Source organism: Triticum aestivum, chromosome 7B (genome assembly GCF_018294505.1).
Source record: "Triticum aestivum cultivar Chinese Spring chromosome 7B, IWGSC CS RefSeq v2.1, whole genome shotgun sequence".
NCBI lineage: Eukaryota > Viridiplantae > Streptophyta > Magnoliopsida > Poales > Poaceae > Triticum > Triticum aestivum.
Genome location: NC_057813.1, coordinates 606186534 through 606213777, shown reverse-complemented (window position 1 = coordinate 606213777; position 27244 = coordinate 606186534).

Below are 27244 nucleotides of genomic sequence, written 5' to 3'. Positions count from 1 at the left end.
ACAGAGGTCCTTCGGATGCTGTGTCCGGAAAGACAGAGATCGTCTCCTTTCATGAGTGAGACGAGGACGAAGAGGAGGAGGAGGTGGAGAGCGACTCCCCTCGCAAGTTGAGGAGGAAGAATAGGATGGCCTACGGGAACCCGGAGGAGGCGGCACCGAAGTGGGGGAAGATTACCCTCTCGGTCAGTTCGGACTCAGAGTCCGAACAAGTCCCCAAGAGAGTCCCCAGGCGAAGCCCTTGGCCGACTCGTAAGTATCCGACATTCCACTCTTCAGCTTCGGCTTACCTACCTTTGTCCTATAAGTTATATTATTGTTTGTTTTTCAGTCCCTCTCGCGATATTCCGAATGCCTCGTCTTCATCGGGGAACTCTCTGGCGCCTGAGGAGGCAGAGAGTGACACTCCGTCGTGAGCCCCCTCGCCTACTGCCATGGAGGACACCGAGGTGTCGTCCCAAAGGACTCCTCCTGGCCAAGGCGGGGTGGGTGACAGCGTCGAAAAAGCGCATGAGGTAAACACCTAGGTCGCTGAAGATCTGGGGGAGGCAACCCCCATGACCACCAACAACAGGGAGCCCCAAGAGTCCGGGCCCCCGCTGCACACCATTCCGGAGACCAATACGGCTCCTAAAAGGGATGTGCAACCCCCTTCAACAGAGGGGGAGGAGCAACAGCTCTAGCAGCCTCCATTAATCCGGAGGCTACTCCTGCTCGGGAGGAGGCACTGCACACTAGTGCAGAACCGGGCTTTAGTGCCGGTTCGTGGTGGCCTTTAGTGCCGGTTGGCAAACCGGCACTAAAGAGTGGGGACTAAACCCCCCCCCTTTAGTATCGGTTTGTCACGAACCGGCGCTAAAGTGCAAACACGTGGCACGAGCCAGGCCCGTGTGCGTGTAGGACATTAGTATCGGTTGGTAACATCAACCGGTACTAAATGTTTGGGTGTTTTTTTTTAATTTTTGCTTTACTTTTGTGTTTTCAATTTGGCTTTATTTTCCATTTAATTCTTTTTTGTTTGCTGGTATTTCACGATACTACAAATTGTACACGTTATGCATATATATTAAATAGATTTTCTCGTACGTAGAACCGCATATATATATATATTATATATATATAATATATATCATCGAATGTCTCACAGCTAGCCAACACCATTAACTATTCACAAATATACACATGTATATACATATACAATTTCTACTACATGTTGCCTTGGTGCCTTCGGAGCACGATGACAAGTGGTTCATGGGGGCGGTAGCGGGTAATAGTATTCTCCTTTCGGATCTATGACCTGGTCGAGCAAAAATCCGGCTATTTCCTCTTGAAGTGCTTGTATGCGGTCCGATGGTAGGAGCTTATCCCGCACCGATCTGAACTGTTAAGAAGGAGATCAATATGCATGTGTGTTAGTTGTGTGACTAGATATTTATAATGGTGTGAATAGTGTTCTGACAAAAACGTACCCAGTCCTGTCTATCAGATCTGCTCCTTTCGCACGTCATCATGCGAATGTTCTCGCAAACGTAGTATGCACACAGATTATCCCCTTTCGCCTGCCTCAGGGCCTTTACGAAAATGGAATTGAATCAGATAATGATTAATCAAGCATAATAATTAATTAATGATATTGAAACAAGAATTAAAGAGATGGTAGCTAGCTAGTACTACTTAATTACTTACCTTGGGTCGATGCCAAAACAACTTTTTTGGCCACGTGCCTGGAGTCACCTTGATGAACTTTGCCCATGCCCTGCCCGCCGACAAAGAAAATTAATAAAGGGGTTATTAAATACTTCATATCAGGAACTAATTAATAGTTAATAATGATTGAAATTACCTGTTGACTATCCCCTTCACGATGGTGTAGTCTGTATCTTCTTTAGTTAGTGAGTCCAGTAATTCAACTTTTCCTTCCTCAACTTTAATGTCTAACAAGACCCAGTGCCAACTGCATACGCACACGTTTGCATGTCTTAATTAAGCGGGCATGTACATAAAATTAATCAACTACCGTAAACCATATACACTTAAGTATTAACATCTAGCGAGCTAGTAAGCAAAAATAGAATTTGTAGTACAAGACAGTGTGACTAACGGGAAGTTGTAAGGAAGTAGTATATCTTCATTGGTATTGAGGCGCTTCAAGAATTCTAGCATGCTTTCTTCTACATCATCTCTACAATATTCAATCTGTCATATGTCCTGATTAATGGTATTTGGGTCAATGAACCCAACGCCATAGCGTCCAGCTTTTTTCATTTCATACATCTTCATCCTGCATATAATACCACAGAAAAAGAATATAGTGAGGATAATTACATGTAATGATTGATCAAAATTATCACTACATAACTAGCTTGAGACTTAAATTATAGAAGGAAATCACTTACAGACAATAGCAACTGACGATAGTGTTGGAAATATGCCCTAGAGGCAATAATAAAAGCATTATTATTATATTTCCTTGTTCATGATAATTGTCTTTTATTCATGCTATAATTGTATTATCCGGAAATCGTAATACACGTGTGAATACATAGACCACAATACGTCCCTAGTAAGCCTCTAGTTGACTAGCTCGTTGGTCAACAGTTAGTCATGGTTTCCTGACCATGGACATTAGATGTCGTTGACAACGGGATCACATCATTAGGAGAATGATGTGATGGACAAGACCCAATCCTAAGCATAGCACAAGATCGTGTAGTTCGTTTTGCTAGAGCTTTTCTAATGTCAAGTATCTCTTCCTTAGACCATGAGATCGTGTAACTCCCGGATACCGTAGGAGTGCTTTGGGTGTACCAAACGTCACAACGTAACTGGGTGACTATAAAGGTACACTACAGGTATCTCTGAAAGTGTCTGTTGGGTTGACACGGATCGAGACTGGGATTTGTCACTCCGTATGACGGAGAGGTATCTCTGGGCCCACTCGGTAATGCATCATCATAATGAGCTCAAAGTGACCAAGTGCTTGGTCACGGGATCATGCATTACGGTACGAGTAAAGTGACTTGCCGGTAACGAGACTGAACGAGGTATTGGGATACCGGCGATCGAGTCTCAGGCATGTAACGTACCGATTGACAAAGGGAATAGTATACGGGGTTGCTTGAATCCTCGACATCATGGTTCATCCGATGACATCATCGAGGAGCATGTGGGAGCCAACATGGGTATCCAGATCCCGCTGTTGGTTATTGACCTGAGAGCCGTCTCGGTCATGTCTGCATGTCTCCCGAACCCGTAGGGTCTACACACTTAAGGTTCGGTGACACTAGGGTTATTAGGAAGACTTGTATGTGATTACCGAATGTTGTTCGGAGTCCCGGATGAGATCCCGGACGTCACGAGGAGTTCCGGAAGGATCCGGAGGTAAAGATTTATATATGGGAAGTTGTCAAACGGACACCGGAAAGTTTCGGGGGCATATCGGTATTGTACCGGGGCCACCGGAAGGGTTCCGAGGGTCCACCAGGAGGGGCCACCCCTCCCGGGGGGCCACATGGGCTGCGTGGGGCAGGAGCCAGCCCCTGGAGGGCTGGGCGTGCCCCCCCTTGGGCCCATGCGCCTAGGGTTGGGGGGGGAACCCTAGAGGGGGCGCCCCCCTTGCTTGGGGGGCAAGTCCCCCCTCCCTGGCCGCCGCCCCCCCTCTAGATCCCATCTAGAGGGGCCGGCCCCCCTTGCCCCTTCACCTATAAATAGAGGGGTGAGGGGAGGGCTGCACAACCAAGCCAAGGCGCAGCCCCTCCCCTCCCCAACACCTCTCCTCCTCCGTACGTGCTTGGCGAAACCCTGTCGTAGTACTGCTGCACCAACAACACCACGCCGTCGTGCTGCCGTTGGAGCTGTCTTCCTCAACCTCTCCTTCCTCCTTGCTGGATCAAGACGGAGGAGACGTCGTCCGTACCGTACGTGTGTTGAACGCGGAGGTGTTGTCCGTTCAGCACTTGGTCATCGGTGATCCGAATCACGGCGAGTACGACTCCATCATCACCATCCCCTTGAACGCTTCCGCACGCGATCTACAAGTGGTATGTAGATGCAAACTCACTCCCTTGACTTGTTGCTCAGATGAACTCATAGATGGATCTTGGTGAAACCGTAGGAAATTTTTTAATTTTCTGCAACGTTCCCCAATAGATAGACTTGTCGAGTGCGTCTTGATTAAATAACTGAAATAGTTCTGCATACTCAATGGCCAGAGCTTTCTCATGGTAATAATGCTCATGCTTGACATTCACCATGAGGGACTCTCGATTGGAAATCTTGGTAATATTCATGTACCATTGATGCAATTGATACATTCTCGTTGGGAGGTCCTTGAGCTTGTCTGGATGGACCAAAGGTTTGCCCCGGACATATTGCCATGCTATTTCCGATTCTTTAAGCGCAGACATGGGCTCGATTTCGAGGAGTTGTCCAACAGAGATATTGAGCATTTGAGCCTGCATTATATGATCCTCTGTTATTACCACATCGCCATGCTGGGGAACGCTAATGGTTTTCCCACAATAATATTTGGCGCGCGTACTACTCCTCTCATGTGTTGTTGGCACAACAAGCGGGGGGATCGCTTGCGCCGCCTGTGCTCCCAACTGGGGAACGGTTTTCCCGCATTATTTGCCAGCTGCTTGTTGGCTCGAGCTTGAGCTCGCTTCCTTCTGTAGTCGTGCTCGATGTGCCTTCCTGATTTGGCGCTCATAGTTCGAGTCAATAGGCTTGGGAGCTGGTTCTCTAGCCATACGAATGAAGTGGTCAATTACTTTCTCAGGCACTTTCTCCTTTGGCGGCGGTGCCGGTTTCGGTCCAAAATGGGCATCCACTTGGGCTTGCACTATGGCTGTGTTTTGCTCCTTAGTCATGTCGTAAGGCCTCTGAGGAAGAGGAGCGAGGCTTGGACCATATTTATATCGCTTGCCTTCACCTGTACTTCCTGAACTACCTCGACTCGTACCGCTATGCACCAAAGCTGCGGGATGTCTCTTCTGCGATTGCTGAGACGGCGGAGACGGCTGACGTGGAGTTGGACCAGGAGAAGTGGCCTGACGATGTGCCAGACTTGAAGCAGGAGGTGTGGCCTGACACGGTGCCGGACTTGCAACCGGAGAAGTGGCATGACGCTGTGCCGGGCTTGAAACCGGAGGAGTCAGCTCACGCGTTCGGGGACTTGGAGGAGGTGGCGGACTTCGAGGAGGAGTCGTCTCACGCGTTCGTGGACTTGAAGGAGCGGGAGTCTGCTGACTCGGTTGTGGCAACGCGCTTCCATTGTGGAACTGCGGACGGGAAACTGACCGAACCATCACGTAACCATTGTTAATGTGGCCATCATTTGACAGACCTGTGTACAAATGATGGAACAAACAAAAGTAATAATTCCTCGGGAAAAATAGACCCAAGCAAGAAAAAATTGCTAGGATTAATAGCACCTGGTTTATTTGTTATAGTAATCTGAAGAAAGGTTACTCCCAAAATTGGGACTCGATCCGCACACCCATTGCCTGATGGGCGATGAAGCGACGACATGGCGATGTTGGCAAAGGTTGGCTCGCCGAGGCAAAGCCCCCGGTCCAGCTAACATGACGAAGCTGGTCGGCTAGTGACGCCGAAGTCTCCGGAGTAGGTTGATGAAGAGATGGCGAAGCCCCCGGTCCAGATGAGGTGACGAAGCAGGTCAGTAAGGTGACATTTCAGCCACCGTGCCAGCCGAGGTGTTGAAGCGATTCGGCATGGTAGACATCGGTTTGAAGAAGTTACGGCTCAGCCATGCCGACGCTGGTCATAACTTGTGACACGATTAATGCCAGATTGATGAAGTGACCGAGCGGCGATGTCGGTGTGCCTGACCCGTCCAATCCGTAGGGCGATGGTGTTGGTTATAATTTAGCCTTCGTGATTCCAAACTCTTGTTCGTCTTGCCGAGCTAATGATCCAATAAAGTTGGGCTCGGCTCGATGAAGCGACGATCTGTCTAGCGCAGGTCGGCAGACATGGAGCAAGGCTAGTTTGGCACCAGTGTGATGGTGAAGATTACATCCGAAAAGGAGCAAAATTTGTGAGCATGTGTTTAGAAACAAAACAAAATACCCTAGAAAGAGAGTCTTCCAAAAAGGTTGTCCAATATCCCGTTCATGAAGAAAGATGAAATCAGGTCGGATTTCTATTCGCGCAGAAAACAGATCCGAAAAGTGATGCACTAATCGGAAGGTTCCCGGAGTTTGAACGGTCGGATTGAGTGGAAATTTTGAGAGGTGGTAGATATGGAAATTCATCAGAAGATGAATGGTTGGATCTTCCAAATGACCTCCTAGCTAGGCTCTGGAGATCATGCCCTAAACTCGTCCAGATTCCCGTCCAGTCTCGACAGGTCTCCAGTATATCATAGATCGTTGAAGATTCCTCCATCGGAAGGCGGAGAAATTTTACAGGGTTGTTGTATACTCGACTACACACAATTCCATGAAAGGGTTCGTCAAATAGATCTCCAAGGTGGCGATGGTATTGAGAACAAGTCTGATGTACAGAAAAACAACATGGTCGCTCAAGGGCAACATTGATGTTGAACCCCCGAGCTCCATGAATGATTCATCCATGATCTTGACAGAGATCAGAGTTGATGTTGATGAATGCTCTTGTCTGAACATAATGATCTGACGTGTAGCGCAGTCCTCGGACGAGCAAAGGTGATCGGTCGTGCCGGCGATGAAGATGTCGATGTCACAGTTGATCTACAGGCTGGCCATTGATCCTTCGTCGATCACAGCGGAACTCTCAATGAAAGCACCATTGTCGGTGTTAAAACCAGCAAATCTCGGGTAGGGGGTCCCAAGCTGTGTGTCCTAGGATCGATGGGTAACAGGAGACAAGAGACATGGTGTTTACCTAGGTTCGGGCACTCTCTAAGAGGTAAAACCCTACTCCTGCTCGGTTATATTCGATGTGTATGATTACAGAGTTGATCTACCTCGAGATCATATGTTGTGGTCTAAAACCTAACACTACAAAAAAAAGACACATCCGTGACATTTTGGGCCGAACAATTTTTTTTCCTGTCATACATATCGATCAAGCCGGTTGGGGCTGGATGAACAGGACCCCATGGAGGGCTGGATGAACAGGACGACCCCGTGGAGGGCTGGATGAACAGTAGATGGTGGAGGGGTGGATGAACAGTAGCCCGTGGAGGGGTGGTTGAACAGGAGCCTGTGGAGAGTGGTGGTTGAATAGTAGCCGGTGGAGTAGCGCACGGTGGAGGTTGGATGAACATGAGCCCGTGGATGAACAGTCGCAGGTGGAGGCTGGAGGAGGTCGACGGTGGATGAACAGTAGCCCGTGGAGGCTGGAGGAAGTCGATGGTGGAGATGAACAGTATCCCATGGCGTCCCGTTTTGCGGTACGCCACACCCCTCCCGATGAACAGGACCCCTGTTTCGACCATAGCGCTCCAACACAAGCCCGTTTCGTTCGTTTTGCGGTAAGCCACACCCCTCTTGATCAACAGGACCCCCGTTTCGACCGTAGGACGTCCGTTTCCTCCATTTTGCGGTACGCCAGACCCCTCCCGATGAACAGGATCCCGTTTTGAACATGGCCGATCGAACACAAGGCCATTTCCCCCGTTCTGCGATACGCCAGGCCTCGTTTCCATCGCCTGTTACGTCCAAGCCCTCCCGATGAACACGACGATGCATTCAGTTCGGACCCAGCTAGTTGGCTCCCCATGAACACGGTGACGACGTTGTTTCTCTGTTCTGACCCAGCCATGTACACGAGCCCTGGCCGTACGTATATATGCGCGAGTAGGCATTTGAGACCCCGCCCATATGTACGTACGTGGCCGTATTTTCTTTCTTGCACCCTGGCCGCTGTACGTACATGTACATTCTACGTGCGCGCCTCTACTATGACACGTGTGCGCCTCTACTACGACACGTGTGTGCATCTACAACGACCAGTATGTACGTATACGTTCGCGAACAGAATGACAACACTACATATGCTTCGACCAGGTGGGTCCCGACTGTCAGGTACTTCCTTGCATGCGAAGATGTAGCTGGTAGGCCCCAACAGTCAGGGGGGGGCGAATCGTTTTGTTTTTTTGCCCGGACGCACTTCCTTGCGTGCGAAGGTGTAGCTGGTGGGTCCCAGCAGTCAGGGGGGAAACATTTTTTTCGCGGAATACGGTGGCCTGTCCGGTGGGTCCCCGATGTCAGGTGGAGGAATAATTATTTTGCGCATAATAAGGAGGCACTTCCTCGCGGCCGCCGTGGACCCAGCTATCAGCCTCTCCACATATAGTCCACGTCCGATGGAATCCGTTCCTTGACCATCTTGACCACGCTGCGCTGAGAGCACCAGGGCGGTGGACGACAGCGAGGCCTAGGAAGGGGACGACACGGAGCCGGGGAAGACGCGACAGTGGATGCCCACGCGTAGAGGAGTACGAGAGTTCAATGGTTTGCTGCGGTGTGAGGCTGTCGTCGCCGCAGAATAATAGGGGGTGTGGGTGAGTAGAGGAATGGCCTGGCTAGCGGTGGGAGGAGTAGGCGGCGGTGAGGCCTCCGCCACATCGCAGCCGGCCACGGGAGGCAGGAGCACGAGGCACGACCGGTGCTGGTTTGGGCGGCTGGAGCGAGAAGACCAGAGGTTGAAGAAGCACTACGGTCGTTGGATGGAGATCGTACGGTCAATGTAGCTAGAATCATTCATATTGACTAAGTTGACAAAGCCCTCCGTCCCCGTTAACTTAGTAGGCCCACAAGTCAGCCTGCCACTATATTGGGTCCCAGCTAACAGGGGGAGTATTCATTTTTTTGTGCGTAATAAGGAGGCACTTCCTTGCATGCAAAGATATAGCTGGTGGGTCCAAGCTGTCAGTGGTGGTAACGTTTTTTCGCAAAATACAGAGGCCCTTTCGGTGGGTCCCTGATGTCAGGTGGAGGAATCATTATTTTGCACGTAATAAGGAGGCATTTCCTTGCGTGCGGCCGTGGACCCAGCTGTCGGCCTCTCCATGTACAGTCCACTTCAGATGCATGTCGGTCGTTGACCACGTTGACCAGGCCGTGCCGAGAGCACCAAGGTGGTGGACGACGGTGAGGCCTAGGAAGGGAACGACACGGAGGCAGGGAAGACTCGGTAGTTGTTTCCCACGCAGAGGGGAGTACGACTGTATGAGGGTTTACTTGTTCGTCTTCCGTCGCCGGAGAATAACAGCAGGTGTGGGTGACTACAGGGATGGCTAGGCCAGCGATGGGAGTACGGTGGGGCGGTGAGCCCTGCGCGGCAGCACAGCCCGCGACGGGGAGGAGGGAGCAGGTAGTCCCGCCGGCGCTTGTTTGAGCGGCTGGAGCAGGAAGAGCAGAGATTGAAGAAGCATGACGGCCATTGGATGGACATCCAACAGTCACTCCTTGTGCGTCAACCTATTTTTAGGAAAGCCTCAAATCTGTTGAAAACAACATACAGCCCATCTGCCATTATTTCTAATAATTTACAGCACATTTGCTAATTCTTAAGGTTTTTTTGGAGCCCATATTCTTTTTGTTAGCATTACAGCCCATATTGTGGCCACGGTTAAAAAATTATACGAAATTTTGCATATTTCGGTGCGGTCCGAACTGTTTTTAATCCCGAAATTTCGACTCACATTCAAACTGATTTTAAAAATAAATGTATATCAATATAAAATCCCACAAATTCTCCATGCATAAAAATTAATGTAATTTAAAATGTCGAAATGAAAAAAAGATATTTGAAACTAATTGCCGATTTGATGTGTTTTAAAAATGTACAACCCATTTCTCATTACTGATGGGCCATTTTCTCGGCCAGACGAATGAAAGATCTCCTTGTCTTGCAAGATTTGCAGCCCAACAGGCCTGACAAAGCGACTTACTTGGCAAATCACAAAAAAACTGGGCTGTGGCCATGGACCCAGCTGTCAGCCTCTCCACGTACAGTACTCTTCCAATGGAATGTCGTTGACCACATTGACCACGCCGCACTGAGAGCACCAAGGCGGTGGACGACGGTGAGGCCTAGGAAGGGGACGACGCAGAGCCGGGGAAGACGCGACAGTGGATGCCCACGCGTAGAGGAGTACGAGGGTTCACTGGTTCGGCTGCGGTGTGAGGCTGCCGTCGCCACAGGGCCTGGCTAGTGGTTGGAGTAGTAGGGGGCGATGAGGCCTCAACGGCAGCACAGCCGGCCACTAGGCGAAGGAGCAGGCGGTCTCCTAGGCGCTGGTTTGGGTGGCTGGTGCAAGAAGAGCAGGGATTGAAGAAGCAGCAGGACCGTTCGATTCAAATCCAACGGTTACTGCTCCTAGAATCGTTTGTTGACTAAGTTGACAAGCCCTACGTACACGTCAACTTAGTAGGCCCACAGGTCAGCCTCCCAGCCGGTGCGCCCCAGATGTCAGTGGTAGGAATCATTTTTTTCGCGTAATAAGGAGGCAGTTGATTGCGTGCGGCCATGCCAGCGGAGGGAGTAGGGTGGGTCGGGGAAGCCTGCGCGGCATCACAGCGGTCCACAAGAGGAGGGAGCAGGCAGTCCCGCCGGCGCTAGTTTAGGCGGCTGGAGCAAGAAGATCAGAGACTGAAGAAGCACGTCGGCCGTTGGATGGACATCCAACAGTCACGACTGCTAGAATTGTGTGTTCACTGAAAAAGCCTTGCGTAAACAAGTCAGCCTCGAATTCTATGGCGTGTACAACCCATTTGCTATTATTTTTATATTTTTTACTCATTTTCTAATTCATATGGAATTTATTGCAGCCCGTTTTCCATTTTTAGAATTGCTCACCATTTCCTCGTGAGTACCAGGGTCTAAAAATTAACTAAATATGTTGGAAATTTTAAAAATTCGCAAATTTTTGCTAGGGAACGGAATATTCTTAATCCAAAAATTAATAGCCATACTAAAACAAATTTAAAAATAAATTAGTACTATGTCATGTTAAATCCAATGAAATACATATAAGATATCAGTGAAGAACAAAAACAAAAAAAGAAACTAATATCCCATTTGCTATAATTTTATTGGAATTTTCAACCCCTTTTGATATTACTTTTAACAAACATTGACCATACTCTTAGGCCAGGCCGGAATGCACCCCTCCTCGTCTTGAAAGACTTGAAGCCCAGTAATTCGGAGAAAACAAATAGGCCTAACTTGGGTATTCTTCAAAAAGAAATACTGGGCTACCTATTTTCCCAAAGAACTGGTGCATGAGCATTTAGCTTTATTTATTTATTTACTTATTTATGTTTAGGGGACCATGAGCATGTACCTGGGCCGGATTCATGTGAGAGCCTCCCTTCCACTTAATTATGGGCTTCTCTATTGGGCCTTCATCAATTGGCTGCATGTTATCAACACGTGGAAAATGTGTTCCGTATGAAAAATAGTATGAGCTACGTACGGTACGGGGCACTAAAGGATCGAACCGTGCAATGACTTCCAAAACATTGTGTTTGTCATTCTAACAACACATTTATTCAACCAACAGACGAAATATACTACTTATTGTACATTGAAAATAGCAAGAACAACAACCAGAGCTGGGGGTGCAACAGAAGCAGTAAGCAGGCCAGAAGAGTGAAGACGCAGCTCTCTCTTCCAAACCAAACATCAACCATCATTACAAAAGAGCTACCAAAAAAGAACAAGTGTATGCATCAAACTAAATAAAGATCCTACTACACCAAGTGTACGCATCTAACTAACTGGCTCAGTTAGACGTTACTATTTATTAAGATGTGGAGATTGGCTGACAGCTTGAACCAGATGGGTGCCTGATGGGGGAAACTCCAGCCAGCAGGTCGAAGTCTGATACTTGTGACCCTCTCTCCTACTTTGGGTTGCAGAGCGTGGCGGCACATATCAGGGTATGATGCATGGAGAGACGCATGGTATGCTGTGTACACTCAATTTTGCCTGATAAACGAAACCGCACTGCCATCATGATCCTTGCTGTCGGTTATCTCCTGGTTAATCAGATAATTCAGTCCGGCAAACAGAGAGCATATACCAAGGCTACTTACCACCCTCCAGTCAAAAATTCCTGAAGGCCAAGAGAAGCTGGGATCCTGCTCAAAGACCTTGCAGTGACTGTGATTGTATTCCGTGAAACAACATGTCTGGTACGTGCGAACGATCATCAATCTTTCACCGTTGTTTGATCGAGCCAGGAAGCACCTGCAACTACCATGCCGATTTTCTTTGAAAGGTTCTGGGATTAGGAAGGGTAGGGACACCAGGTGGCCTACAACATCATATCAAGTTGGAGTCAAGGGCTCTTGATTTAGTCAATCTTAAGAACAACATGTTATGAGCATGAATATTTTTTCAATAAATGTTGACAGTAATATAAGCAAGCCATCATGATATCATAGGAAAGTAACATACTGCTGTAAGAGCCGTTTGTAGCAATGACTGGAGTAGGCCAGCAATACGTCCAGCCATAGAAGGAGTCGACAGCGTAAATGAAGCCCTTGTATTGAATGGTATCAGAGAACCATGGAGGATGTATGATCCTGCAATAGACGTGCATATTTATCCACTTACCGCAGTGACTTGTCAGATAGGCGAGACCGCGGTTGAAGAACGCAACTAGCCTGAAGTCTTCATAATTCGCAGATCTTGTGTGCACTTGACAGATTACAACCTTGAGCAAATCAAACTTGGTATCATGTTGGCTACTGTAAGATTCCGAGTATTCTGGGCCGCGGTGCCAAAGCAGTGCAGTGTTAATCGAATGAAGGGGGATCAATCGCGGGTGTAGACCTCCACGAGCATCCAGTTGCCGCGACCGTCGATGAGCACCATCCAAGACATGTTCATGCCGACCCAGTACATACCGTTAATGTAGCTGAGGCTGACGGGGATCGGATCACAGTCAAGGGGGTTGATGCTCACCACCCTATGATCATTATGCTGTGTGACATGCCGTTTCTGAAGATTAGGCGTCAATAGCAAGCAAGGAGCTGGCTTAAAAAGCTCCGGCCTGAGGGCTTTGAGTAATCGGTACAGCCTCAACGAGCACGCGGTGAGCGGCATGGTATCGAGATTGTCTACACGCGAAACAATGAGCTTGATTACCTCTGTGGGGAGCGAATTCCAGCCACTCTTTCGGCGGACGCTGCTCGGTTCCGCCATTGTTAGTTCTTGGGTTTCGGACGAGGGGGGGAGGCGCCTTAGCGGGGATGGAAGATTAGATGAGATTATGTGCGGACAAAGATGGAGAAGAGAATATGTGCTGCGGGAAGCAGATAGGTGATGATGACTACAGCACGTCGCTTGACTTACGAGACACATACCATCAGCGTAGGGTCATATCGATGCCATACAACTTGCTTGAGTGATTCACAGTACTGGTACTCCCTACAGTACTATGCCCTAACTTGCTTGAGTAGAGTAGTAGAGTAGGACTCTGCTCTACTACTAGCATCGGAGGAGTAGTATATTCTAATCTAAAATAGTTACAAACTTCAATGCCCGAGCGTGGAACGACTATGACCCATGCTCAAAGACTATGTCTACGTGGTGTTTGGACTTATATGCAAAAAAATAGCAAGATGCTTGTGCATTGCACGACACACCATCATCACCAATTCGGTTTTTTCTCTACTCCTACTCCTATAAAAGACTCAGTTGGTGATGATGGAGGCGAGGAGGCGTGTTCAGCCGAGCGTGCAGCGGACGGCGTAGAACTATTCGATTTGTTATAAAAAACAAAGAAGAGTAGTAGAGATAGAGACTTAAGGGAGGAGCACGAGGTTGTGGGAGATAAGGATGAACGAGGCAAGGCCTTATCTGTAAATGTGGAGAGAGGTGTGGGTATCTTTTGTAAAACTGTCATAGTTGGCTTTCTATCCATCAGATATAGATCGGACGGTCTATATTACAAGATGGCAGGCATACCATCATCACCAACTCTGCTTTTTATAAGAGTAAAGAGATATAGATAGATAGAGACTAGGGAGTACTAGTAAGGACACCATCTACTGCTTCAGTGCTACTCCTGCACTCCATTCGGCGGCCGCAACGTCCCCTACAGCCACTCCCTCCTGCGCTCCATTCGGCGGGCGCTGTTGACATTTGGGGAGTGCACTCTCACGACTGCTGGCAGCCACGACTTCACCGACGACGACTTCTTCCCCGACCTCGGCAACCTCTTACTCAACGACATGGGCGACAACCTCAACGCCAACGGTGCTACTCCTGTTGCACCGTATGTGTTTCTGTCCTTCATGTTCGAAATCGTGGTAGAATTCATGTTTCTACTCTATATCCTACTACTATGCTAGTCCACATGATTAGTTTCATCTCTGTTATAGTCGTCATGATTTATTTTGTGCTTTTTCGGATTAAATCTCGTAGTAACTTGCTCATATATTCAATTGGCGCAACGTCCCCTACAGCCACTCCCGTTTCATGGACGGCCTGGTCGATGCCTCCAAGGAGCCCTTCGTCCACTGCTATGAGTGCCTGATGTCGTTTTGGGGCTTGCCGGTGGACATGGTGCATCACCTCACGGATGCGTGCAACAGTCACTGCTAGCCCTTGGCGGAGAACATCAAGTACGAGACGTGCTACCCATTCACCATGCCGGAGTCGCTGGAGGATCACCGCCGCTTGTTAGTCTTGGAGGAGGACGACAACATCTTCCTCTTGATCGTGGGCACCGTCGAGGCCCGCGTAGGCCGCCGCCCCGTCTCTATAGTGTGCGTCAGGGGCGACGCCGCTGACGCTGACACTGACACGAGGCCAATGTACGGGTGCGTGGTCAGTGTTACTACCCCTCTGGGTCACGTGGGCGGCGACACCGGCCTCATAAAACGGACTTGAACTCTGAGGAGCTGGGACTATCCCGCCGATGTGGACCTGGAAAACCCATGGCATCCTTTACCCGCCGACGCGGTGCACGGGGACTCCAAGGAGGTTCACCTGGACATACGCATTATCAAGTTAAATGTTGATCATTAGTCTTCGCTCAATGTAATCCACTGTCTAAGCATGTGTCGCGCATGAATAAAAGTGTATCCATTTATGGTTTAGCCTAGAATCTTCCATGTATGAATTTTTACTATAGTACTCGTGAAAGACTTACGATGAACCATTTCTTACATCTCCTCTGCCCCCTTGCAAGTCATCCTGATTTAATCCCTCTATCTAGGTGTATAAGGGCATGGTTAATATTACTTAATAGTATAGCCAACTGTTGACTATAAGAAAGTGCCATGTCATCTGTAGCCAACTTGTATAACAATCGATACTCAAAAACTAATTCTTAAAGATCATTTCTTGCAAAGCACAATAAGTGTTATTTCTTCACAAGTTTTAGATGCAGGTTGAACAGTTGAACGCTTTTGTTTGCAAAAGATACCATTTTATCTATTTCACCCAGATGTTTGTGAGCTCTAGAGATGAAATTATATCCGAAGAAACCTATCGATACCCGTTACACATGAGATGACCCCTACATCCTTCGTTAAAATAAACAACTCCCCGATCAATGCATTTCACTCTTCGGTGCAACGCACGGGCACCTTACTACTATAGATTAGTACGACCAAAAAATGAACTAACATTATATATAGTATGATAAATGCTGATGCATGTCACCTAAAATTATATCATTCAAAACTATGTTCAAATACGAATCCAACAATATAGTTTTTGTTGACATGCACTAACATTTTGTCAGTTAAATCTTCAGTCAAATTCAATGGGGGACTAATAAACCATGACCTATGTAGTACAAGTGTAGAGGGCGACGCTGCACGAGAGTCTCACCTCTCACCCCGCTCGTGGCGCGGTAGTAAAGCCGTCATATCACAAAACCCAACCGCTCCCAGTAATAAGTGGCCTGGTAAAATAAACGGACAAGCAACCATCACATCCCTCCGTCTTTTTTGCATTTCATCTCTCTGCATTTACTTTCTCCGGTTCATCTCGCACACTCGATCCCTAGCTACTACTCCTAGGGCCAGTTCATTTGGCGTCTTCCCCAGCTTTTCCCATAAGACTACTCATAGTGGAGATTAACAATAAGGCGCCTAGCTCGTTTATTTGGGCTTCTAAACTACTACTCCGTCGTGGTTTATTCCTCACTATTGTAATTTGTGCTAAATTTTGACCAAAGATTTAACTGATAAAATGTTACTCCCTCCGTCTAGGTGTGTAAGTCATCTTACGAAAACCAAATAATCCCAAAACACTTAGGTGCGGTGCATTAACTTCTACCTCGTTTCTTGTTTCTTGACATATCAACCAATAAGAGATAAAGATGTGCATGCTTTTAATGACTTGAGATATCAAACACGACATGCAGTGGTTAGTTCATTGCATGCAATACTATTAATTAGCAAATAAATATTAACGTTTCTCGTTTTCTCCTCCTCCTTGGTCATGGTGCACAACCTAAGATGACTTACTCACCTAGACGGATGGAGTAGTGCATGTGACATGCACTAACATTTCATTAGTTAAATTTATGATCAAAATTTGACACAGATTACAATGGGGACCAATAAACCAGGACGGAGGTAGTAGTTATGGGATTACTAATCTAGAAGCCTAAAAGAACTGGCCCCTGGTACTCCTACTAGTAATAGTACTCAAGTTGGAATTCCAATTGCACGGCGCAACTTGTTAGGCAAAAAAATCGATACAGGGTATAGGAAGCGGTTTGGGAATTTGCAGGCCTTTCCAACCAGTGAGATACTCTGTACAAAGTACGACAAAGAAATAACCATAGAGAAGGAAGCTAAAAGTAAACAATCAAATGAGCATTTTTGCATTTGTTTTGCATTGAATCGTTTCACAAGCTTGACTAGTGTTGTTTTTCTACTTTTACAAAAAACCGCATTGTAATGTTAAAATATGCATTTGCATGTACATAAGTAATAGTAGTACTCCCTCCGTCTAGGTGTATAAGTCTTCCCTCCTTCTTGGTCACGGTGCACAACCAATGATGACTTATTGACTTGGACGGAGGGAGTAGCACAGTTTGTAAGCATATATCAAGAGAGATGTGTAGAGCGATAGTATATAGTAAAGTTTGTGCTATATGCACGTACTTGCAAAATGCGTACGAATACACAAGGTTTCCAAACTTTCCCTTTTACATACTTAATTCAGGACGCTAAAAATTCCTGAACGTTCGGGATTTATCATTTGCGTCCCAAAACTAATGAGATCGCCTTATGAAAAAAATTTATACTCCTCCTAAAAGCCACAGCACTCGCAGGAGCGCTTGCGGCGCGCCACGAGTGCCCTGGTGCGCGGCTGTTTCCCAGCGTGCCGACACAACACCTCTTCCTCAGCCTCGCAACTCACGAGGTGCTGATTGACGGCTTGCCGGCGGGCGAGTGCGATCTCGCCGGTGTGGTGATCCGGCGCCAATGGGTACTCCTCCTCGCTGGAAGTGTGCACCCGGTCCACGTACCACCAAGCGTAGATGAGGCGCTTGGGCCCGACTGCATTCAGGGCGTCGGCACGGTCGTCCACCGCCACCCTCACGGCCCTCGCACGAGCCTTCTACAAAAGAGCCAATTGCCTGACTCTCTTGGACGCAACATAGGCCTCCCAGGTAGCTTGTTCAGCGGTGCGCTTCTCTTCCTCGGCCTTCTTCTCCGCCTCTATTTTGGCGCCCTCTGCTGGAGGCAAAGCCTCCCACAAGGCGACATCCATTTCTTTCCAAATCCCCTCAAGGCTGGGGGGCTCGGCGGGCGGCGTGGCGTTCTCCTTGTAGCGGGGAGCCGACGCGTCCACCTCGTCGCGTCACGGCGAGGAGCGGAACACCGACGCGTCCTCCTCGACTAGTGGTGGCGAGGAACGGAATGGCAACGCGTCGCGTCACGGCGTGGAGCGGAACACCGACATGTCCTCCTCGACTAGTGGCGGCAAGGAACGGAATGACGACGTGTCGCGTAGCGGCGAGGAGCGGAACACCGACGCGTCCTCCTCAACTAGTGGCGGCGAGGAATGGAACAGCGACGGGTGACCGTCTGCGTGGTGCAGCGAGGGGCTCCTAGGGCTTGGGAGGGGCGATGCCATGGTGGTCGGCGTGAGAGGGAGGGGGAGGAGATAGCGATGAACGTGACCGTGAGGGGGAGGAGATAGCGATGTCATGGGAGGCGCAATATTTATAGCGAGCAATGGCACACCTACGTAAGATATGGACTGAGCTGCACTGACTTAATTGCAGGTCCAGTTGCGTCACTGACATGTGGGCCAGACCCCTGTTGGGCCCATATGTCAGTGACCCAATGCACCTGCAGTTAAGTAACAACTACGTGGGCATATTTGTTCAAGTAAATTACGGGGGAGGGAAGGGGTGGAAATATTGCTGGTCACAGCGGATTGGACGAGCGTGGAGGGAGGAGAGTCATGCATGCAGATTTTTTCACATGGGGTGGAGTGGTGGGACCGCCGGAGGGAGAAGGAGAGTTTGGCAGGCATATTGTTTCCACACATGGAGAGGAAAATATTTGGAGATGAACGGGCTTCCTGCAGGTATGGGGAACGGTGCATAATAAATCATCTTGCATGTCGGGCTAGGTATAGTCTCAAGTCATTAAAAACATACACGCCCCACACAAGTTCATATTTAAAGGTGCACTAAATTATTGCATGCGATGATTAAGGTTGGCCATAATGGTGGTATCTTAGCTAGTATCATGCACACGGGAATAGCAAACATGCTGATGTGGCAAAGAATTAAAGAAGAGAGGGGGGTTAGAGTAACTAGTGTTCATGCATGCATTGGTAAACACATTTTTTTTGTGAAGAACGACAACATTAGTTGAGTAACTTTGCAGACTTCAAAAACTATTCCACCGCCTCTACTATCTTGCTAAGAGTAGTTGAAAATTCTGAATCGAGTTTTTTAAACTAGAAGGGAGGTAGTGGTACTCTAATAGCTAACCTTGTTGTGATGACAAGATAGGACATGGCACGCACATGGACGGAGGAACTAGTCTGCATTGTGCATTTAAGTTTTGTCTGAAGTCAATGTACCTCTACTTTCACCAGACTTATAGAAAAATGTACTATCAGCATTCACAATGTCAAATCAATATTTTTACACTCATTATAAAACGTAGTTCTTATACTCATTATAATCAGTATTATAGATATTGATATTGATATTTTTAGTATAAATTTGGTCGTGGGATTTCATTAATGCTTGTCAAAGCGTGTAGGGAGCGGAGCTTAGGGCTTGCATTACCGGTCTCTACATAGGTATTTCTCTTCATAGTCCTGTAATTTTAGAGACTGATTGCGCTTTTGTGGTAGCATCTCTTGCATCGGGGGAATATGACAGGTCTGCTATGCGTGACCTGAAGATGAAAGCGTTGAGCATCTCAAAGTTGATCAACAATGTTCAATTGTCAAAGATTAGCCGTTCAGCCAATAATGTGGCACACTTAATCGCTAAGTATATCTTTGACAACAGATTAGATGGTATTCTTGTAAATAACGTACCACCCTGTGTGGTGAATCATGCATGCAGAGTAGGCAAAAAATTGCTAATTTATAGCCGGTCGAAGTCTCAAAGGGCGCGACCGCGCGAGGGAGGCAAAGGTCGTGGGAGGCGCGACGGTTGATGTAATTAAGTGAAGTTACATCCACGCGTCGGCATGGCGTGCAAACAGGCAGAAGCTATACCGTCAGGCCTATGATATGGGTCTAGTAGACATGACATCTAGTGGGTCCCGCATAGTTCTCGAGAACTCTTTGGGGGCTTGCTGCCGTTTATCCACTGGGCAAGCCAGCAACCCTACGCCATTCGCACGCCCTACTCGTCTGCGTCTTCTACCTTACAACAGTTTGCTCTGAGTCGTCCCATCCTTTCACATTAGTTCGCTCCCAATTTTTTTGCGGGGTACAACAGTTCAACTTCTCCTAACCCTCCTCCAAAATCCATGGCCTCCCAAATCTCCATGGTCGCCGCTGAGTACCCTGTTAGAGCCATCACCGGCGATGAGTTCATTGTCATCTACACACGTGGATCCGCGACGGTGAAAGCATGCGTTGCTCGTTTCCTATGCATGTTCAATAGTTCAACGGATGAGTGGGTCGCTGGGCTAGATGTTGAGTACACCATAGTCCCGGGACGAGAGAAGGATCTAAAGGACAAAGAGAGGAAGAAGCCTGCCGTGATCCAGGTTTGCGTACATAACATTTGATTGGTCTACCACATATGCCATGCCGACATTCAGTGCCATGATTTTAAGAACTTCCTCAAGGACAACAGAGTGAAATTCCTTACTGTAGGCTTTAAGAACGACAAGGATGTCCTGCGTCGGATAGGTCTCGTTGTAGGACAGATCTTCTATCTCCAGAAGGCAAGCCTGGTGTCCTCCTCTCAACCTTCAATGCTGACCCTAGCAGCAGCCATGATTGATCCTTCATATGCTAAACTGAAGAAACCTCATCACGAGTTTCATCATGCATGGGAGTCGAAGACATTAGATGAAGATCACATCCTGTACGCAGCAATGGATGCCTACATTTGTTTAAATATCTACAAGGGTTGGATGAAGAAGCAGAGCCTAGTGTCCAATTCAAGAAAATAAGCATCGGCGAAGAGGAAGAGGAAGAGGGACGAGGACAAAGTCGAGGACATGGACTCAGACTCCGAGTAGGTGGCAGTGTCGTCGCTCATGCTGGTTCTACTGCAGTGTCAAGCGGACTAGTTGCTTAGTATATATTCAAGGGTGTGTTGTGCTGAGGCCCCAGCACAACTATGTTTATGTCCTTTCTCGTTATTTGAGCTCTTTAGTATGTAAAGTAGTACTAGTACTATGTCTTACAACTGTTCTTCTTGCAGTTGGTACTACTGCTCGTATCTTCGTGTTCCTACTGTACTTAATACGTTCGTACTAGTAGTATAATTTGGGTCAGTCGATTTGTGAAAGAAGTTCGACGGAGCGAAGGAAGAAGACGACAGAAGAGGTGGAAGAAGCCCTTCTAGCCATCCATGTTGCATCAAACGGCTCACAAGAGTCGACTGACCCAAATTGCTCCTTCAGATTGCAGGATCCATGTGGCATTCAAGGTCTCGAAGGTAGATTCCGCTTCCGCACCCGGTTTGCAGGCTCGACACGCGCGCGACCGGCTTCCGCTGCAACAGCCACCATGCGCGCCTCCTCCGCGCGGGCAGAGACGACAATGACACGCTAGTTCATCCTTGCCGGCATGCTGGAGCACGCGCTCGTCCTCCTCTTCATACGCTGCATGCATAGACGCGGCTCCACCAGCTGCTCGCGTACTTGGTAGCGCGGCGACATCGCGAGGAGGGACTGCAGACGACGTGTGCGGGCGAGCCTTCAGCTTCATGGCACAGGGATGGCGGCGACACGGTGATGATGGGCGAGAAATTGTTGGCCGGAGCAGGCGGGCGCCGGCATGCGCAACAGCGGCGGTGGCATATTGATGATTGCGCGTGTGGGAGCTTATTTTAGTTTTATATAAGGTTGGTTAAACTTAAAAGAAAACCGTACTAGTACACGTAAACATTAGACTTAGGCAGTGCTCCTTTTATTAGTTAGTACCACAGCCACAATACGGAATACTGTGCAAGCGCGTTAACCGCGGCCGCACAATCGATTGAACGGTGCGTCACCGTGTCGCGCTCGAAGGACATCCACCGAACCTTTTTGTGTGTGTGTGAAAACAATCCTCGAATATTACTCAACTTTTTTCCTGGGAAAGTTCTTGATGCTGCAATATTTCCATATATTTGAATTTAGCTCCAGTTCGTGTTTATTTGGATTTGGATGCTTTAGGTGCGCCCTAGTTTTTTTAATACTGATTTTGTGTGTGTGACTGAGAGAGAACATGTGTATGTGTCCATATGTGTGTGTGGCAGAAGGGCAATGTGCAGACGGTGTGCGTGTGATATAGACATAGAGAGGTGTGAATGTGCAAATGATCATGCATGAGTGAGACATAGACAGATGCTGATACGTTGTGTATACATGAGAGAACAGTCTTCTAGTTTACTTGTGTGTGTGTGTGTCGGAGAGAGAGAGAGAGGGAGGGAGAGAGAGAGGAGCATCCGTAACACAACAACCATCTCTCTCGATTCATCCATCCCTCGCACGATCGCATGCAACACATGTATCAACGTGCACATATTGACACCCTCACCCGGCCCCTACCCACCTCAAGGCCCGCACAATCTCTTCGTGAATACCCATTTCTCTCCTTAGGTTTGTTTTCTCTCAATATCTGACACACACACACACACACACACACACACACACACACACACACACAAAGAGAGAGACGCAGCACAACACACACACACACCCTCCCCCGACCACACAATTCATCCCCATCCAAGGTTATACGGCGACCACTCTCGCTTGTGCTTCTTTGCACGCCAACACGCACAACACCTTAATCTTCAAAGAGGGCATCGAGCAGATCGAAGATGGCGACCACACCACGCTAGAGAATGCAGGGTCATTTGGAAGCAGGGTGATGTGACGACGGCTGACTGATTCCTCCCCCACCCTCTCTCTCTCTTGCACAAAATTACCAATCCCTCTCTCCCCCGCACAAAATTGCCAATCCCTCAACCCACAAGATCCTTCCCCTCTCGTCCATGTTTTTCTAGCTCTCTCATCAAACATGTTGTCTCTTCTCCTTCCACGTATATAGAATCCGGATGCACACGCATCTCACGTATATTACATATCTCCATCTTTCTCACAGACCTAACTTCTTCCTCTTTCTTTTTCTCTCTATCTCTCCCTCTATCTCATTAGGTTTGTCTCCTACTCTCTCATCCACATACATACAATCTTTCCCGCCCTATCTGCTGCTACTCTCTCTGCACGTTTCATTCACACATTGGGATATGTCAAAATGTTGCTTCTATAATGGCTGATGTAGAGTTATGGTTGTTTTTGTTGCATCCTATAAAGTAATAACTATAAAATGCATTTAGATTCTCATTTGACTGGGATTATGTGAGTTTGAGCATGTTGTGAAGTACTATAGACCTTGTATACATCTTGGGATTGGACCATGATTGTAACTATTGAATTGTATAGACCATTACATTCGTAGTCAATAGCCTAATATATTTATTTCACAATTTCAACAAATGATTAGTTCACTACAAACTAAGAAAACAAATGTGTACTCCCTCCATTTTTATTTAAGTCCGCGTATTAGCATTGGTCAAAGTAAAGTTTTGTAAACTCTCAGAAAGCTTATAACAAAAAATATTAGCATATACAATAACAAATAAATACCATTAGATTCATTATTGAATGTACTTTCACATCATACATATTTGTTATGGTAAATGTTTAGATTTTTCTATAAACTTGGTCAAACTTTAGGATGTTTGACTTCGGTCAAACCTAATATGCAGAGTTTACTACTACTACTCGCTAGTTGCTTAGCCGAATCACTCAACACGCCACACGGGGAGTCCAGTGTCACAAAATTTTGAGGTCGGCGGGAAAATCTCCCGCGACCCTGATTCGAGCAGTGGGAAGTTACCATCATAGCCTTCGGAACAGGCCTACGGATGACGCTTGGTAGGGGGTTGTTTTCATAACTTCAGGTTCACCCTACCCAGCCAACCCCACCCCGGCACCCAGAGTAGTACACCTGAATACTCCCCATTTTCTATCCCCACCGCAAAATAGACTTCTCCACGGCACCGCAGCCTTCGTGCTCCTCCCCTTTACATCGGCGCACTCGTCCACCGCAGCGCATCTGCCTCATCGACGACCTCGTACGCCGCACTGGAGCCGGTCCACCGTCGTCGTCGTACACGGAGCCTCTTCCCCGGCATCGTCTTCCACGGTCTCGGATCTGCTTCCCGGAAGCCGACGCCAAGCGCAGAAGTACCACCGTCGTGGACAATGAACTGACTCCCGTTGCCGACCATGACTCACAGAGGCCGCCGCGACCATCGTTCTCCTCCTCGATTGGTAATGTGTCTATTGAATCACTTAGTAGTACATGTGCAGTTTCAATTTTGTTCATACCTACCCTTCAAATTTCCTGGGTGCTATTGTTCCTGTAAAAGTAATTGGTTATAGCCTCCATTGTCCAACAGAATATCATCTTGTAATTGTGCGTCGCTCCTGTATCGCGCTGTGCTTGGGTAGGTTTTCATCTGCAACCAGTAGTGTGACAAATGATGGAAAGGTTTTTAGAACTAGCAAGATGCCCATGCGTTGCAGGCATCAAGATACATTTGTATGAGTAGTTTATCTTGTGGGAGAAAAGGATGAATGAGGGAAGGACTTATTTGCAAATCTGGAGAGGGGTATGGGTATCTTTTTGCAAAATTCCCATTTGTTTCCTTCCTATCTGTCAGATATAAATCAGACGGCCTATATTGCAAGAAAAAAAAGTATAGAGAAAAAGAGTAGACAGTAGAGAAGTAGAGATAAATATTAAATATTAAGTATAAAATAAATATAACAGTAGAGAAGGGAGTAGAGATAGCAGAGACGTCGGGAAAGGATCGCGCGTGCGCGGGAAAAAGCGGTCGGGCGTGCCCTAGTTTTGGCGCGCGGCGTCCGACGCGCTTTATAAAATCCAACGCCCTCCCACCACTCTGTGCCTTGCCACCGCTCTCTCCCGGCTCTGTGCCTTGCCACCGCTCTCTCCCTGCTCTTTTTCGCCTTGCCGCCGCCATGCCACCATGCTGCCGCGTCGCTGGGAAACTTGGGGATACCATGGTGTCCGCGCGCGCCCCTCCGACGGTTTCTCTGCCGAGATCCGGTTCCAAGGGATGCGCCTCGGCCTCGGTAATTTCGACACCGCCAACTAGGCCGCCCGCGCGTACAACGTGGCGGCGTGGCGTCTCCGGTGGCCTCATAGAACATTGAACTTCCCCAACGTGCCGACGCGGGAGCGGGAGCAGGAGCTCGTGCCTCTGCCGCGGCTTAGCACCGACGAGGATCATCGCGACAACCGTAGGCAGGAGCACCGTGTCGGCATCGCCGAGATGGACGAGGAAGCCATGGCGCTGTGGCACCAACACTTCCCACAGGACATCATCAACGAGCGCGAGTTCTACGCGTAAAGGAGGGCGGAGAGGGATAAGAGGAGGGCGGAGTGAGCTGCCTATCGCGAGTACAAGCGTAGGCGAAAAGCGGACGCTCAATTCAACATGAGGCTAGGAGCAGCATCGCCCTGGGAATCCGACGACGATCAGTATCTTCACGCATACAGTCAGACATCGGAGGAGGACATCACCAAGGAGGAGTCGGACGAGGAGGAGTAGTTGAATCTTCTTTTTTTATCTATCTATGCTGAGAACTATCCTCTACTCTCTAGTCTCTACTTCTCGATCTCAGCACTGTAAATGCTTTTTTAAAGCACCGCGCATTGCGATTCTGTTGGAGATGCTCTAACATGGCAGACGAGTGCTTTAATGTTGCCCACAAGATGCGCGAGTATTACTAGTAGTATGTTTTTTCTTGCCATGTTGATATTTTAAAACCACGAGTGCGAACATGCAGAGGAGCAATGAAGACCAAACACGGGATATTCGGGACATCTTCAAGGAGCGTGGCAAGTTAAAGAGGAGCTGCACCGAACCTGTAAAACGAGCTTTGGTAAGTAACACCCTTTCAATTACTTTCGTTTAGCCTCGTGTTCTTCGATGTGTATATGTTGTAGTTTTTGTTTCTCTTAAGCTTGGTGTTCTTCGATGTGTAATAAGAAGAGTCTTAATCGTCCTAATGCTTTCGTTTTTAGCTTGATGTAGGAAGTGGGTGTTCTCACCTTGTAGTCTGTTTTTATATTTTTTTCCTTTTGAATTCACTTCTCCGAGTTCTGTTTATCTGGCTTCTACTAAATGGATCTAGGTTGCTCTGAGTATTGATCTAAAAAAGAAGTAACTTCATGTCAGGATGCAGTTCCTGCGAGGAGGGAAGTATGGTCAACCTCGAGATCATGTTTCCAAAATGAGGCTGGATTACACACAAGGTGCCAGTTCCCTAATGATGCTGGATTAGACACAAGGTGCAAATTCCCAGATGATGCTGGATTACACACAAGCCAGGTGGAGTCGTCAGCTGTTCGTGTCCTCGTGGCATTAGTAAAGGCTGAAACAAAGCGTGCGTCAGCCCTTGAGAATGTAGCTGAGTTCCTGAAGAAGCGAAAAGAGCAATCAGATGTTCTCTTCACCCAAGCCAAAGAAGAGATGGAAGAAGCCATAAATAAGCTAGCAGAGGCAGAGCAGGCTAGGCGTCTCCTGCTATCTAAAAATGTTGTCAATACAAAATTTCCTTCATAATAGCTAGGTTCAAATGTTTATCTAGTCAGCATGCCTGTTGTGATGTCTGTGCATCTACTGATGTGGCACAAAATGTTTTTTTGGGTCATGTAATAACAGCAATTACTTTCCAAACAATAACAGACGAAGCATTGGCCATGGTATAGTTCACACGCAAGCCCGACATTCCAAGTTTAACTTCCACATGAAACTCATGTTCACAGATATCTGCACATTCATACATAATGTCCACAACCATGATTCACTTCAAAGCCAAAAAATGTGAGGAGAGTTATAAATAAAGAAAAACCTCTACTAGTTCCTGCTACGAGTGCGAGCACAACAAGTCAAGACCGTGTGTAAATCAATTATATTTTAGTCATTTTTTGTGGTCTAAAATGCCTGCCGGCTTGCGGAAGGACGTGTTGCAGGCACACGCGCGGATTCAATGAAGGCAGGCCAGGAAGTCTTAAGCTGGTTGCACGCGGCGAGGAGGCGCGCTCAGCTGGGACTGCAGCGATTACGACCCTCTTGGCCGGCGCGCCGGTTCAATGCCTGCGCTATGAGAGGTCACCTCCGTGTGAGAGCAATCACTCCCTCCAGTCCTTTTTTGTTTGGGTATAACAAAATCTCGTTTTCCATTCACATTTTACAAGTAAAATTCATGGACAAACTTTGACCCAAAGTACGATGGGGACTAGTAAACCAGAATGGACGTAGTAGTTTTTTTTAATCAAAGAAGAGTTTCCCCTTCCGATTTTCATTACTGAAAACTAGCATCAAAATCTAAACCGTAGTATTTTCCCTAGAACTACCAAGTTCAACATCTCACAACATAAACTCATACAACCATACGCCAAGGAGATACGTAGTACTATGAATTCCATTTTCGCTCCATATCAATTGTTCTAAAAACTAGTTACTACTTATAACGCGCCAATGAAAATCGGAACTCTTAACCCCGCT